Source organism: Zea mays, chromosome 8 (assembly GCF_902167145.1).
Source record: "Zea mays cultivar B73 chromosome 8, Zm-B73-REFERENCE-NAM-5.0, whole genome shotgun sequence".
In the NCBI taxonomy this organism is placed as follows: domain Eukaryota; kingdom Viridiplantae; phylum Streptophyta; class Magnoliopsida; order Poales; family Poaceae; genus Zea; species Zea mays.
Window position 1 is genome coordinate 108,481,315 of NC_050103.1, and position 14,972 is coordinate 108,496,286.

A 14,972-nucleotide genomic window follows, 5' to 3' on the forward strand; every position below is an offset into this window, starting at 1 on the left:
TTCTAAAAATCCATAACTGATACTTTTAACTACTTTAAATACCCTAAAATTTCTTATTTCCACTAAAAATCACAAAACTATTTTTATTAAATTCTAGGGAAAATAACAAGTCTAGGAAAATTAGTTTCACAATTTTAGCATTTTTCTACATTTTTCTACATATTTTTAAAGCTCTGCTGTAAAAGAAAAAGGAAAAGGTTTCAATAGTGATGGGCCGGATTCAGCCGAGGCGGCCTAGGTCCAGGGTAAAACGCGCCCGCGCGCGCCCGCTCCCTGGCGGTTTTACAGAAAGGGCCTCGCGTTTCAGAACAACCCGAAGTAGATCCGTAGCACTATTCACTGAGTCGCTGACGGTTTACAGAAAAGCCCCTGACTTTCTATTCCTTCACCCGGCACGTCCATGACGGCGTTCACGCCCCGCCGAGCTCCGGCGAGCGCCAGAACCGGCCAAAAGGGGCAACGGCTAGGGTTTTTGAGCAGCAGACACCAAATTCAAGTCCTAAGGACCCTTTCCCCCCAATCAATTTCATACTTGGTGATCTGCCAAGCTCTGCCCGCGAGGACAGTGCACGGCGCGGATAGGTGTTCATGTTCCAATCGATTCATGGCAGTTAAGTTCAATTGGATGGTTTGGAGAGCATCAAGGGCACATGAGAATGTTAGAACAAGACTGAGGATGGCAGTATCGGACCTGATTTGCGCTGGCCGCGGCGAGGTCAAGCTGTGCGGTTTTCCTGAGCGTTTTGGGGGAAATCTCGAATTGAAGCTTTCTGGTGGATGATTGTGGCCGATTAGCGGTGGCTAGCTAGCTGACTACCTCACGGAGCTAGACACGGGCTCAATTTATAGGGAGGATGGGCGGTGGCCGCGAATTTGGACGAGACACGCGGCGGTCGGAGGTGAAGAAGAAGCACTGGCCGCGTGAGTTCGTGGCCAACGGCGTGGCAAGCTCACCGGCGACGATGGGACAGCCTTAAGGTGTCACGGTGGTGCGGTGGAAAGGCTAAGCCACGCGGCACATGGCCGGGAGGCGGCGGTCACCGGCGAGGTAATCCACTCAGCCGCAAAGAGGGAGAGAGCCACGGGGGTCACCAGAGTGATCGCCAGCGCAAGGGCGGTGAAGATCTTTTACCCCGCAAGGTTATCCATTAGCTAAATCCGGACGGCGGTAGCACGAATCACGGCGGAGGGAGCCGTCGGCGGTGAGGACAGCCGCGCTGGCGGTCTGATCCCTATTGAGCACTGTACCATGGCAGTCACCAATTCAGAGCGACTGATAGAGCATATTGGAGCATCATTTTCTTTGATTTTCAGATGGCAACACACCCAACGATCTATAGCAAAGTTGTAGTGCTATAATCCATCTATATCTTTGCTACAATGTGTACTCACAAAAGGTCACTGGATCCCCATCCAAATCGAGCTCAAAGTTCATCTCAAAACACTGTCATTCTGTATTTCAGACTTCAGGCAGCCTGACAGTCCATCTTTGATGGGGTTTTTTCTCCAAATTTCTCATAAGACCATGGCTTGAACCCTTAAACAAAGTTGTTCTCCTATGATTGGTCTTCAACTTTGATGTGGTGACCTAGGGCAAAAACCCTATGCTTTGCAAGTTACAAAGCCCCAAAGTGGAGCCTTCAACACTGAATTTCAGACTTAGTGTAGAACTCAAATGAGGTCCATTTTGCATTTAAGTCCAAAACTTAGGGTTTGGCTTTCAAGTCCACATATTTGTGAACCAATTGACTTAAAACACTTATTTAGCTTGGTTTTTGCACTTTAGTCCAAAAGTGGACCAATTTTGCATATAAGCCCCTAGGGTTTGGTTTTAGGGTTTTTCAGGGTTCCAATTAGGGTTTCTGGTATCCCAGGGGTATAAATGTGATTCAAGTTTATTCTTGGGGTCATTTTATGACTTTTACCCTAAAGTCTTTAGGTTTCCTTAACTTGGGTTAAGTTTTACCCCTTTAATCCCTGTTTAGGGTTAAAGCTTCCTATCCAGGGTCCTATTTGCAAAATATTAAAACAATACAACTTGTTTGAAATTTTTGCCTAGTGAATGCATTCTAGGTGTATCAAACATATGCAATGCCAATGCTTATGATGCCATGCTCAAGTTTTAGTTACAGTAACACCAGGGGTGTTACATCCTTCCCCCCATAAAAGAATCTCGTCCCGAGATTAAAAATCCTAGGGTAGGTAATGGTAAAGGAAACACATCACATTTTTATTTCCTAAATTTTGGTACAAAACAGGGGTGGTGTGGGGGTCACTTCTTTATTACACAGCTATACAGGCTTTACAATTTACATGAGGCTAGAAAGCCTGGGAAATTCTTATCTAAAAAGTCTTGGGTTTCCCATGTAGCCTCCTCTTCAGAATGCTGGTTCCACTGTATCTTGTAGAATTTGAGAGTCTTTCTTCGGGTGATCCTGTCCTTTTGATCCAGAACTCGAATAGGATGTTCCGAGTATGTTAAATCTGGTTCCAGGACAACATCAGTCACTTCAACGGTTCGATCAGGAACCCGAAGACACTTCTTCAATTGTGACACGTGGAACACATTATGCACAGCAGACAATGTTTCGGGGAGCTGAAGTCGGTATGCCACTGGTCCACATTGTTCAATCACCAGGAATGGACCAATGTACCTGGGTGCAAGCTTCCCTTTAACCCCGAAACGCGATACACCCTTCATTGGTGAAACTTTCAGGTAGACATAATCGCCTACCAGAAAACATAAGGGTTGTCGTCGTCGATCTGCATAACTCTTTTGTCGAGTCTGAGCTTTCTTCATATTATGAACAATTTTCTGAACCTTTTCTTCGACCTCTTTTACCATATCAGGCCTAAAGAAGTACCTTTCTCCAGGTTCAGACCAATTTAGCGGAGTTCGACACCGTCGCCCATACAAAGCTTCAAAAGGTGCCATCTTGATACTTTCTTGATAACTGTTATTGTATGAAAACTCCGCTAGGGGCAAACATTCATCCCATCTTTGTGAGAAGTCCAGAACACATGCCCGCAGCATATCTTCCAGTATTTGATTGACCCTCTCAGTCTGCCCACTGGTTTGAGGATGATAAGCCGAACTGTGGAGTAACTTAGTACCCAAGGATTTGTGAAGTGCTTCCCAAAACTTGGCTACAAATTGAGGTCCACGATCCGACACAATGGTCTTCGGAACACCATGCAGACTGAGAATACGGGCAATGTATAATGCTGCATAAGTGACTACTGTATATGTGACCCTAACAGGTACGAAGTGGGCAACCTTTGTGAGCCGATCAATGATAACCCAAATAGAATCATACCCTTTGGCCGTCCTGGGCAGTCCCACAATAAAGTCCATACTGATGTCTTCCCATTTCCATGTTGGGATTGGCAACGATTGTAATGGACCAGCAGTTTTCATGTGTATGGCCTTGACACGTCTGCAAGTGTCACACTTAGCCACATAGCGTGCAATTTCGATCTTCATCTTAGTCCACCAGTAATGTTGTTTTAAGTCTTGGTACATCTTAGTGCTTCCGGGATGAATAGAATAGCGACTAAGATGTGCCTCATCAAGAATTTGCTGGCGGAGTTCTTCGTTCTTTGGCACTACTATGCGGTTTTTAAACCATATCACACCTTGATCGTCTTCCTTGAAACATTTGGCTACTCCAGCTCTTATCTTCTCTCGTATGTGCTTCATACCCAGATTATCCTTTTGAGCATCAATTATCCTTTGCAAAATGATTGACTCAAGCTTTAGCTGATTTAGAGTCCCTTGTTGAATGATCCCCAGGTTTAGCTTTTCCATTTCTTGACACAAAGTGCTCTCGGAGGTCTTCGCCATAAGACAGTGGCAGGAGGTCTTACGACTCAACGCATCTGCTACCACATTGGCTTTGCCTGGGTGATAATGGATCTCCAGTTCATAGTCTTTAATGAGCTCAAGCCATCGTCTTTGCCTCATATTTAACTCTGACTGGGTGAAGATGTACTTCAAACTTTTATGATCTGTATATATGTGACAGATATTTCCCAGCAGATAGTGACGCCAAATCTTCAGGGCATGAACCACAGCAGCTAGCTCCAGATCATGAGTTGGATAATGCTCCTCATGTCTGCGCAACTGCCTTGAAGCATACGCAATTACTCGGCCCTCTTGCATCAGTACACAGCCGAGCCCACTGCCAGATGCATCACAATATACGTCAAAAGGCTTAGTGATGTCCGGTTGAGCCAATACCGGAGCAGTGGTCAATAGTGTCTTCAATTGCTCAAAGGCCTCATTACACTTAGAAGACCAATTGAATTTAATGTCACTCTTCAATAAACTTGTGATTGGCTTCACAAGCTTAGAAAAATCTGGTATGAATCTGCGATAATACCCAGCTAGTCCAAGAAAACTCCGGACTTGATGAACAGTTGTTGGGGGTTTCCATTCCAGAATATCTTTGACCTTGCTAGGATCTACCGCAATTCCTTTAGCCGATAACACGTGCCCCAAAAATTGAATTTCCTCCAGCCAGAACGCGCACTTGCTGAACTTGGCATATAGCTGGTGTTCCCTTAGGCGCGTCAATACAATCCGTAAATGCTGAGCATGGTCCTCTTCATTCTTAGAATATATCAAGATATCGTCGATGAAGACTACCACGAACTTATCCAACTCGGGCATGAACACCGAGTTCATTAGATAGGTGAAGTGGGCAGGAGCATTTGTGAGCCCGAAAGACATGACCAGATATTCAAACAATCCATATCGCGTAGTAAACGCGGTCTTCGGTATATCCTCGGGCCGAATACGGATTTGATGATAGCCCGACCTGAGATCAATTTTGGAAAATACCCTCGCCCCAGTCAGTTGATCAAATAAGATGTCGATCCTTGGAAGAGGGTACTTATTCTTGATGGTGACCTCATTCAGGGGTCGATAATCCACGCACATTCGCAAGGTTTGATCCTTCTTCTTAACAAAAATGGCGGGACAACCCCATGGGGATGAGCTTGGCCGGATGAATCCCTTATTCAGTAGATCTTGTAATTGAATCTTCAATTCCGCCAATTCATTAGGGGGCATACGGTACGATCTTCGGGAGATGGGAGCCGTACCGGGCTTTAGCTCAATTACGAATTCTACATCTCTTTCAGGGGGCAGTCCAGGCAAATCTTCCGGAAATACATCTGGAAACTCACATACTACTGGAATGTTCTTGATCTCCGGTACAATGGCTTCATATACTCTACCAGAAGTTTTGGCTGGATTGGTTACGGGGAGAGTCAAAAGAATCTCTTCTTGATTATAGCTCAACCTGACGGTTCTGAGTTCAGTGTTGAGAATTGCCTTGTGTTGGGTTAACCAATTCATACCCAAAATTACATCTATATCCTGGCCCTTCAGAACAATCATGTTAGCAGGAAAGTTCCGTTCGGCCATTGTTACTGGCACTCCATAGGCCACTTCTCTAGTAAAAATGTGTCCCCCAGGTGAATGAATTTTAAATCCCTCCTTTGATTCATGGTATGCAATATGATGTTGTTCCACAAACTTCTTGCTAATGAATGTATGTGAAGCACCAGAATCAAAAAGAATAATTGCTGGGTGACTGGCCACGGGAAACGTACCCATCATCACCGGCTCTCCTTCCGGTGTAGTAGCCACTTGAGTGTAATATACACGCCCTGTCTTCTTTGTATTCTTCCCCACAGCATTTCCTTTGGGCTGAGCTGATTTCCCAGATCCTTGCGGAGCATTCGATTGATTTTGCCTAGGATATGGGCAGTCTTTGATGAAGTGTCCCGACTTGCCGCAATTAAAACACCCAGTTGAAGAACTAGGCAAGGCAGGGAATCGAGTGCCTGGGGCACCCGGCTGTTTTGGGGTAGTGGGGGTATTGTTGGGGCGAATAATGATAGGTTGTTTGAAAGGGAATGAAGGTGGACGAGAAAAAGTGCGATTTTGGCTTGAAGGTCGGATCACAAACCGTTGCTTCTTCGCCTGGCCCTGATTAGGCCTCTCTCCACCGAATCCCTTATTCTTCCCAGAATTTGTGTATTTTGCTTCAACAGATAAGGCTGTGCTGACAGCCTTTCCATACGTGAGATCTATGCATGTGGCCATTTTCCTTTGTAGCCGATCATTCAGTCCCCGCATAAAACAGTTCTTCTTCTTTAAATCAGTATTCACCTGGTCGATGGCATACTGCGACAGGTGATTAAATTTGTTGAGATATTGAGTGACGGTATCCCCTTCTTGCTTTAACTTCATAAATTCCTCTTGTTTCATATGCAGCACTCCTTCGGGTATGTAGTGCTCACGGAAGGCTGCTTTAAACTCATCCCAGGTGACTTGATGGTTGACAGGTTGAATAGCCACAAAATTTCCCCACCAGGTACTGGCAGGACCACGGAGTTGTTGTGCTGCGAACAACGGCTTCTGCGTCTCTGAGCAATGGAGAAGACCAAACTTTTGTTCAATAACCCGAATCCACTCATCCGCTTCAAGGGGATCTTCAGCTTTGACGAATAGGGGTGGACGGGTTTCAAAGAAGTCCATATAGGTGGTCTCCCGGGGGCCTTGCGAATAACCTCTTCCTGCCTGCTGCTGGAATTGCTGCTGACCCGCCATTTCCCTAAGGAAGCGGGTATTGTCTGCGGTGGCATTCACCAAGGCGGCAATCGCCTCGGCTAACGTGGGAGGAACCGGAGGTGGGTTTGGGGTAACATCCCTTCCCCCAGAAGTTCCGGCTGCGTCCTGTCCTCGAGTCCTGGTCGGCATCTGTGGCAAAGAACATTTGAAGTAAACATAATATGCCAGAGAAAACCTTCCATTTTACATTACTATAAAAAGTAATGATACAGACTCGATATTACATAACAGGATACATTACCCATTATACAAAAGTTCAACCTATTATACAACAGTACTCCCTACAATACACTACTCTACTTTTACTTCTATTACACCATTATTCCTGCTTTCCATTAGTCTTGGCGGCCTCATCGTCAGGTGTGGGAGTCCAGACGTCAACCAACCTCAAAGAAGGAGGGGGCTCAAAAAGGTCTAACTCCCCACCCAGCGCACGTCCCGCAACGTGAGATGGTCCGGCTTCTGCCTCAGCAGGATGTGCAGGCTCACTAGGGTGTAATTGTGAGTATAGTATATGGACTTCCTCATGCAACGTATTGCAGTAAACCTGCAGGTCATCGACAGTCGAGCTAAGTTCTTTAATTCGGGCCTGAGCCCTTGCTTCCTTAGCACATATTAGCAAACGAGACTGTACGACCCAGTCAAGTGCTAAGTCTCGATCAGCGAGTTGATCCTGCAGATGTCGGATGTCCCTTCTCAGTTCATTGATTCTATCTCCGTCGGCGACCCAAGCATCGGTCCTGTGTTGAAGCGCTGCTTGAAGTCGACTCACTCGGGCTTCAAGGTCTCCGATGGGGTCATTACTTCCACTGCTGCTGCTTTCATGTCGGGGAGCCAATTGATGTCGAGGCACCCCAATTGGTCCCGTAGACTTGCGTGCCGTTAGTCTGGTGCGTGGCGGCATCTTTTTAAGGGGAAAATGTTATTAGTATGATTCTTAGCATGATGCATGTATAATTACAGAATCAACCTTAGTCGATTCAACCTTCTATACATTGCACTCTTCCTATCTGGTCTTTAAGATAGACTCCTCAGAATACTTGGGTAAGAAAAGAATTTTTAGGTAAGACTTTTGAAAATTCTTTTGAAGATGCCTCATAATATCTGCAAAGAAGGGCTACGCTCCGATACCAGCTGTGACGGAACCTCCCAAGTAACTAGGCCCACCTACAGTTGTCCTTGTCTAACAGACATCAGACACCCTATAGATGTTCCTAAGTCACTTGACAAGCTCGGTATCTTTCCTTACCTCACCAGGAACGTTTCACCCGTCTTGCAGACATTACAGAACATCGGAGATAAAGAAATGCGGAAGCAATTACATAATCTTACATTTATTTCAAAAGCAAGCTTGAGTTATTTTATTACAGACCAGAACTAAAAGTGAGTGCAGAGTAGTAATATTATACAAACCAAGGGAGGCACAGACTCTTCCCGATAAGTTATAAGCAAAAGATCCTAAGTGGAGGACCGAGTCCTCCCGCACTTCAGTCTTGTTTTTCCTCATTTGGTACCACCTTGGAGCAAAAGCAACAAAAATTTGTCGCTTCCTCACCTAAAAACAACAAAGGGATAAACCCTGAGTATGGAATACTCAGCAAGTCTTACCCGACTAAGGAAAAGACTCTCAAGGGTATGCTGGATAAATAGGAGTCAAGGAGAGGCTTTAGCAAAAATCAACTTATACTTTTGCAGAAGTAGCTTACTAAAGTGAGTCCTTACTTTCAATCTTTTAACGCCATGTTAAGTATTAATAGACTCTATTTGCATCTAGTCTAATTTCATCATCTCATCAATACAACATCATGTTTATCCATAGTGTTCACATCTTGACTTACGTTGTAGAAAAGTGACCAAGTCTTCATAACCGCGAAGGTACGGCGATCCGAATCGATTATACTCAGCTGAGGATCTCCAATCACACGACATATGTAGCACTTAACCCTTGCATATGTCAACCCGCCACCGGGGTTCTTAAGACCGGATCAGGTTCACGCAAACCGAGAGCACAGATACACCACCGTCCAGCCTCTTGCCACGGAGGGTACACGCTACTCTCGCCACCGCTCCACGCCCATTTCGTGTTATCTTATTCCGGCCTTAGTCTGCCCGAGGCAAGGCTTACCCATGACGAGGCATGTGACCAGTTAAAGGGTCCTCGGTCAGCACGCCTACATACGCGTTCATCCTTAACCAACTTGGGTAGAACATCACCTGTTCCTAACCCAAGTCTCAATTTAAGTATTTCCATCCTTAGGATTGTGTCTGTTCCTTAGGATGAAAGAGCATCACAGGGAGCTTTGCAGTAAGATCCCACTATTGCTCCAAATGAAAATATTCTTGCAGGTAGAAGCCATCCTCTCCATGGTTAAATTGAGGACAACCTCTATCCACAAGATCTAAGCAAGGCTAAGCATTTTTGTAAATCATAATTTTGATACTTCACAGAAGTATCTATAAAGGTATGGATATCAAGGAAAGCAATGCATCAAAGGGTTTCAAGTAACTCCTATGAACTTAATGCACATTTCACTAGACTTAAGTGTGCGAAAAGTATTTAAAAACACAAGGAAAGGGGTTGCATGCACCGGGGCTTGCCTTCGTTTACGGGTGAGTCAGGCTCAGATCCGCAGATATCAAAGTAGAAACTATGCCCGGCCTGAGACTCCGAAGGTGGTGGTGTCTCCTCTTCAGTTACTTCGATTTCTTCTTCACGTTCTAACCATAACCATACATAGGTATAAAAATGGATGCCATGGGATGCTCATGAGGATGCAAGGATAATATAAACTTATTATCTATATCTTGAATACAACTTTCCTTCACGGAATTCCGGGAACTTAGGGTTTCCGGAGTCGGTAAAGGAGTTCATAGGGCAGGGGGTGTTTTGGGGTTTGGTGATCAAACAAGGTCCAAATCAATTCAAACTCTACCCAAGGCTTCTAAATATTGTTTTAGGTTCTCATAAAAAGTTTAGGCATTTTTAGACTTACCAAATATTTTCTAAAAATCCATAACTGATACTTTTAACTACTTTAAATACCCTAAAATTTCTTATTTCCACTAAAAATCACAAAACTATTTTTATTAAATTCTAGGGAAAATAACAAGTCTAGGAAAATTAGTTTCACAATTTTAGTATTTTTCTACATTTTTCTACATATTTTTAAAGCTCTGTTGTAAAAGAAAAAGGAAAAGGTTTCAACAGTGATGGGCCGGATTCAGCCCAGGCGGCCCAGGTCTAGGGTAAAACGCGCCCGCGCGCGCCCGCGCCCTGGCGGTTTTATAGAAAGGGCCTCGCGTTTCAGAACAACCTGAAGTAGATCTGTAGCACTATTCACTGAGTCGCTGACGGTTTACAGAAAAGCCCCTGACTTTCTATTCCTTCACCCGGCACGTCCATGACGGCGTTCACGCCCCGCCGAGCTCCGGCGAGCGCCAGAACCGGCCAAAAGGGGCAACGGCTAGGGTTTTTGAGCAGCAGACACCAAATTCAAGTCCTAAGGACCCTTTCCCCCCAATCAATTTCATACTTGGTGATCTGCCAAGCTCTGCCCGCGAGGACAGTGCACGGCGCGGATAGGTGTTCATGTTCCAATCGATTCATGGCAGTTAAGTTCAATTGGATGGTTTGGAGAGCATCAAGGGCACATGAGAATGTTAGAACAAGACTGAGGATGGCAGTATCAGACCTGATTTGCGCTGGCCGCGGCGAGGTCAAGATGTGCGGTTTTCTTGAGCGTTTTGGGGGAAATCTCGAATTGAAGCTTTCTGGTGGATGATTGTGGCCGATTAGCGGTGGCTAGCTAGCTGACTACCTCACGGAGCTAGACACGGGCTCAATTTATAGGGAGGATGGGCGGTGGCCGCGAATTTGGACGAGACACGCAGCGGTCGGAGGTGAAGAAGAAGCACTGGTCGCGTGAGTTCGTGGCCAACGGCGTGGCAAGCTCACCAGCGACGATGGGACAGCCTTAAGGTGTCACGGTGGTGCGGTGGAAAGGCTAAGCCACGCGGCACATGGCCGGGATGCGGCGGTCACCGGCGAGGTAATCCACTCAGCCGCAAAGAGGGAGAGAGCCACGGGGGTCACCGGAGTGATCGCCAGCGCAAGGGCGGTGAAGATCTTTTACCCCGCAAGGTTATCCATTAGCTATGAGCGCGAATCCAGACGGCGGCAGCACGAATCACGGCGGAGGGAGCCGTCGGCGGTGAGGACAGCCGCGCTGGCGGTCTGATCCCTATTGAGCACTGTACCATGGCAGTCACCAATTCAGAGCGACTGACAGAGCATATTGGAGCATCATTTTCTCTGATTTTCAGATGGCAACACACCCAGCGATCTATAGCAAAGTTGTAGTGCTATAATCCATCTATTTCTTTGCTACAATGTGTACTCACAAAAGGTCACTGGATCCCCATCCAAATCGAGCTCAAAATTCATCTCAAAACACTGTCATTCTGTATTTCAGACTTCAGGCAGCCTGACAGTCCATCTTTGATGGGGTTTTTCTCCAAATTTCTCATAAGACCATGGCTTGAACCCTTAAACAAAGTTGTTCTCCTATGATTGGTCTTCAACTTTGATGTGGTGACCTAGGGCAAAAACCCTATGCTTTGCAAGTTACAAAGCCCCAAAGTGGAGCCTTCAACACTGAATTTCAGACTTAGTGTAGAACTCAAATGAGGTCCATTTTGCATTTAAGTCCAAAACTTAGGGTTTGGCTTTCAAGTCCACATATTTGTGAACCAATTGACTTAAAACACTTATTTAGCTTGGTTTTTGCACTTTAGTCCAAAAGTGGACCAATTTTGCATATAAGCCCCTAGGGTTTGGTTTCAGGGTTTTCCAGGGTTCCAATTAGGGTTTCTAGTATCCCAGGGGTATAAATGTGATTCAAGTTTATTCTTGGGGTCATTTTATGACTTTTACCCTAAAGTCTTTAGGTTTCCTTAACTTGGGTTAAGTTTTACCCCTTTAATCCCTGTTTAGGGTTAAAGCTTCCTATCCAGGGTCCTATTTGCAAAATATTAAAACAATACAACTTGTTTGAAATTTTTGCCTAGTGAATGCATTCTAGGTGTATCAAACATATGCAATGCCAATGCTTATGATGCCATGCTCAAGTTTTAGTTACAGTAACACCAGGGGTGTTACATGGAGCTTTGTTTTGGGATGATGCAAGCAACTTTTATGTTTCAGAACATTGTACTCAACTGATGCTTGTGGCCGTTGAACCTATTCTACTTACTTTTGGATTCAAGTTAAGGATAGTTAAAAATATTTGATGTTTAATACTTGTGTTGGATGTTTTATGTGTCAATTCTATGTGGATGCTAGAAAAGTTGTGTACACTCATGTTATTTGATGAAATTGTATACACGATTTGGTTTGAATTCAATTGAATATTGATTTTTATTAATTAATGATGAACTAAAAACGTAATGAACCTACCATGTTTGTTGCCACGTCATCATGCTTTATGATGAAAATATTCGTCACAAATTGTTTGACATGTCAGTTGCCATGTCACCTGCCACCTCATCCTACTTGTGACGAAATTAATCGTCACACTTTTTTGCCACCTCAGCTGCCATGTCAGCCCATTTATGACGAACATATTCGTCAAAAGACTGCCACGTGGCATTGGTCCAATGCTACACTATATGACGTTTTTTGGCCTCGTTTATGACAATTTAGAGCGTCATAGATTCTATGACAAATATAGTTTTCGTCACAACATTTATGACGTTTTCTTGCCTTTCGTCACAAAAGATCCTTAACACGCACCTTCTGTGACAATGGTATTTTCGTCACAGAGGCGTCACGACTCACGACAACAAAAACTATGACAAAAAAAACCTTATTTATGACGTAATGAGAATGTCATAGAAGGTCACATTTGTTGTAGTGTATGTCAAGCCAATAGAAGCCAGATCTTTGCAATAACCACTTCACCTTTGGAGCCGATTGATGAGTACCACAAATCCTCTCATGTACTTCGGTCATGCCTAATATAGCATCATGTGGGCCCAAGCATTTAAGCAGGACATCGTTGACAGTTCGACCATAGAGTTTATCATCAATTAAAACATATTTGAAAGTTGTACGCCGAACATTCCTATCCATTCTAACACTGGGACTACGTATAATTATATGTGCCCTCTAATCAGTTGCATCGGTTGTATTTTAGCCGAATTAATTAAGAGGATGTTCTTGGCACCGTCGGATGGTCCGGGCCCCTTGCTTGGACGGTCCGAGCCCACCGCGGACGGTCCGGCTGGGCAGCTCGGACGGTCCGCGACCTGGGGATTTAGCGCACCATCGGTTATCCGTTTTTCGGTATTGTGAAATTTCCCTCGTTTTATCTGATAACCTAAGGCGTCTTGTGCCAAATTATTAGCTCTACAATTCTCAGCGTCGGATATATGCCGAATGTTGAATTCGTCAAAAGAATGGATTATATCCCAACATTTTTCAAGATAACTATTTAGAGTACCATCTAAACATTGATACTCCTATAAAATTTGCTAGACAACTTGCTGGGAATCACCAAATGTCTTCACAAGTTTTACTCTCATATAATTTAGAAGTTCCAAACTGAAAGGGAATTAGGCTTACACCTTTTTCCTAATTGATTTTGGTGGTTGAATTGCCCAACACAAATAATTGGACTAACTAGTTTGCTCTAGTCTATAAGTTTTACAGGTGCCAAAGGTTCACAATAAGCCAATAAAAAGACCAAGAAAGGGTTCAAACGAAGAGAGCAAAAGACAACCCAAAGGCACCCTGGTCTGGCGCACCGGACTGTCCGGTGTGCCACCAGACAGTGTCCGGTACACCAGGGCACTTGAAGCTGAACTCGCTACCTTCGGGAATTTCAGAGGGCGCTCCGCTATAATTCACCGGACTATCCGGTGAGTCACCGGATAGTGTCCGGTGCACACCGAACTGTCCGGTGTGCCAGCGGAGCAACGGCTACTTCGCGCGCAATGGTCGACTGCAACCGCATTCAATGCGCTACAGTACGCGCAGAAGTCAGAGCACGCGTGGGTGGCGCACCGGACAGTCTACAGGACATGTCCGGTGCACCACCGGACAGCCTAGAGGCCCCACAAGTCAGAGCTTCAACGGTCGAACCCCAACGGTCTGCTGACATGGCTGGCGCACCGGACTGTCCGGTGCGCCATGCGACTGCAGCCTTCCAACGACCATTTTTGGTGGTTGGGGCTATAAATACCCCAACCACCCCACATTCAATAGTATCCAAGTTTCTACACTTCTACACCTTACAAGAGCTATAACATTCAATACAAGACACACCAAAGAGATCAAATCCTCTCCCAACTCCACACAAAACTTTAGTGATTAGAGAGAGAGATTTGTTGTGTTCATTTGAGCTCTTGCGCTTGGATTGCTTCTTTTCTTTCTCATTCTTTTGTGATCAATCTCAATTGTAACCAAGGCAAGAGACACCAATTGTGTGGTGGTCCTTGCGGGAACGTTGTGTTCCGTTTGATTGAGAAGAGAAGCTCACTCGGTCTAGGTGACCGTTTGAGAGAGGGAAAGGGTTGGAAGAAGAGACCCGGTCTTCGTGACCACCTCAACGGGGAGTAGGTTTGCAAGAACCGAACCTCGGTAAAAAAAATCATCGTGTCTCACTCTTTGTTTGCTCACGATTTGTTTTGCGCCCTCTCTCGGACTCGTTTATATTTCTAATGTTAACCCGGCTTGTAGTTTGTGCTTAAGTTTATAAATTTCAGATTCGCCCTATTCACCCCCCCTCTAGGCGACTTTCAATTGGTATCGGAGCCCGGTGCTTCATTGGAGCCTAACCGCTCGAAGTGATGTCGGGAGATCACACCAAGAAGGAGATGGTGACCGGCGAGAAGCCCGCTACAAGCCACGGGAAAGCTCCATCGGGAGAGTCCCGCAACAAGGGGAAGGAAAAGGAATCCCTTTCACACAAGTCACGTCGGAGCGGTGACAAGAAGAAGAAGATGAGGAAGGTGGTCTACTACGAGACCGACTCCTCGTCGCCATCCACCTCTGGCTCCGACACGCCATCCGTAACTTCTAAGCGCCATGAGCGCAAGAAGTTAGTAAGATCCCCCTACGCTATCCTCGCATTCCTAAACATACACCATTACTTTCCGTCCCATTAGGCAAACCACCAACGTTTGATGGTGAAGATTATACTAGGTGGAGTGATATGATGCGATATCACCTAACCTCACTCCACAAAAGTATATGGGATGTTGTTGAGTTTGGTGTACAGGTACCATCCGTAGGGGATGAAGATTATGATGAGGACGAAGTGGCCCAAAT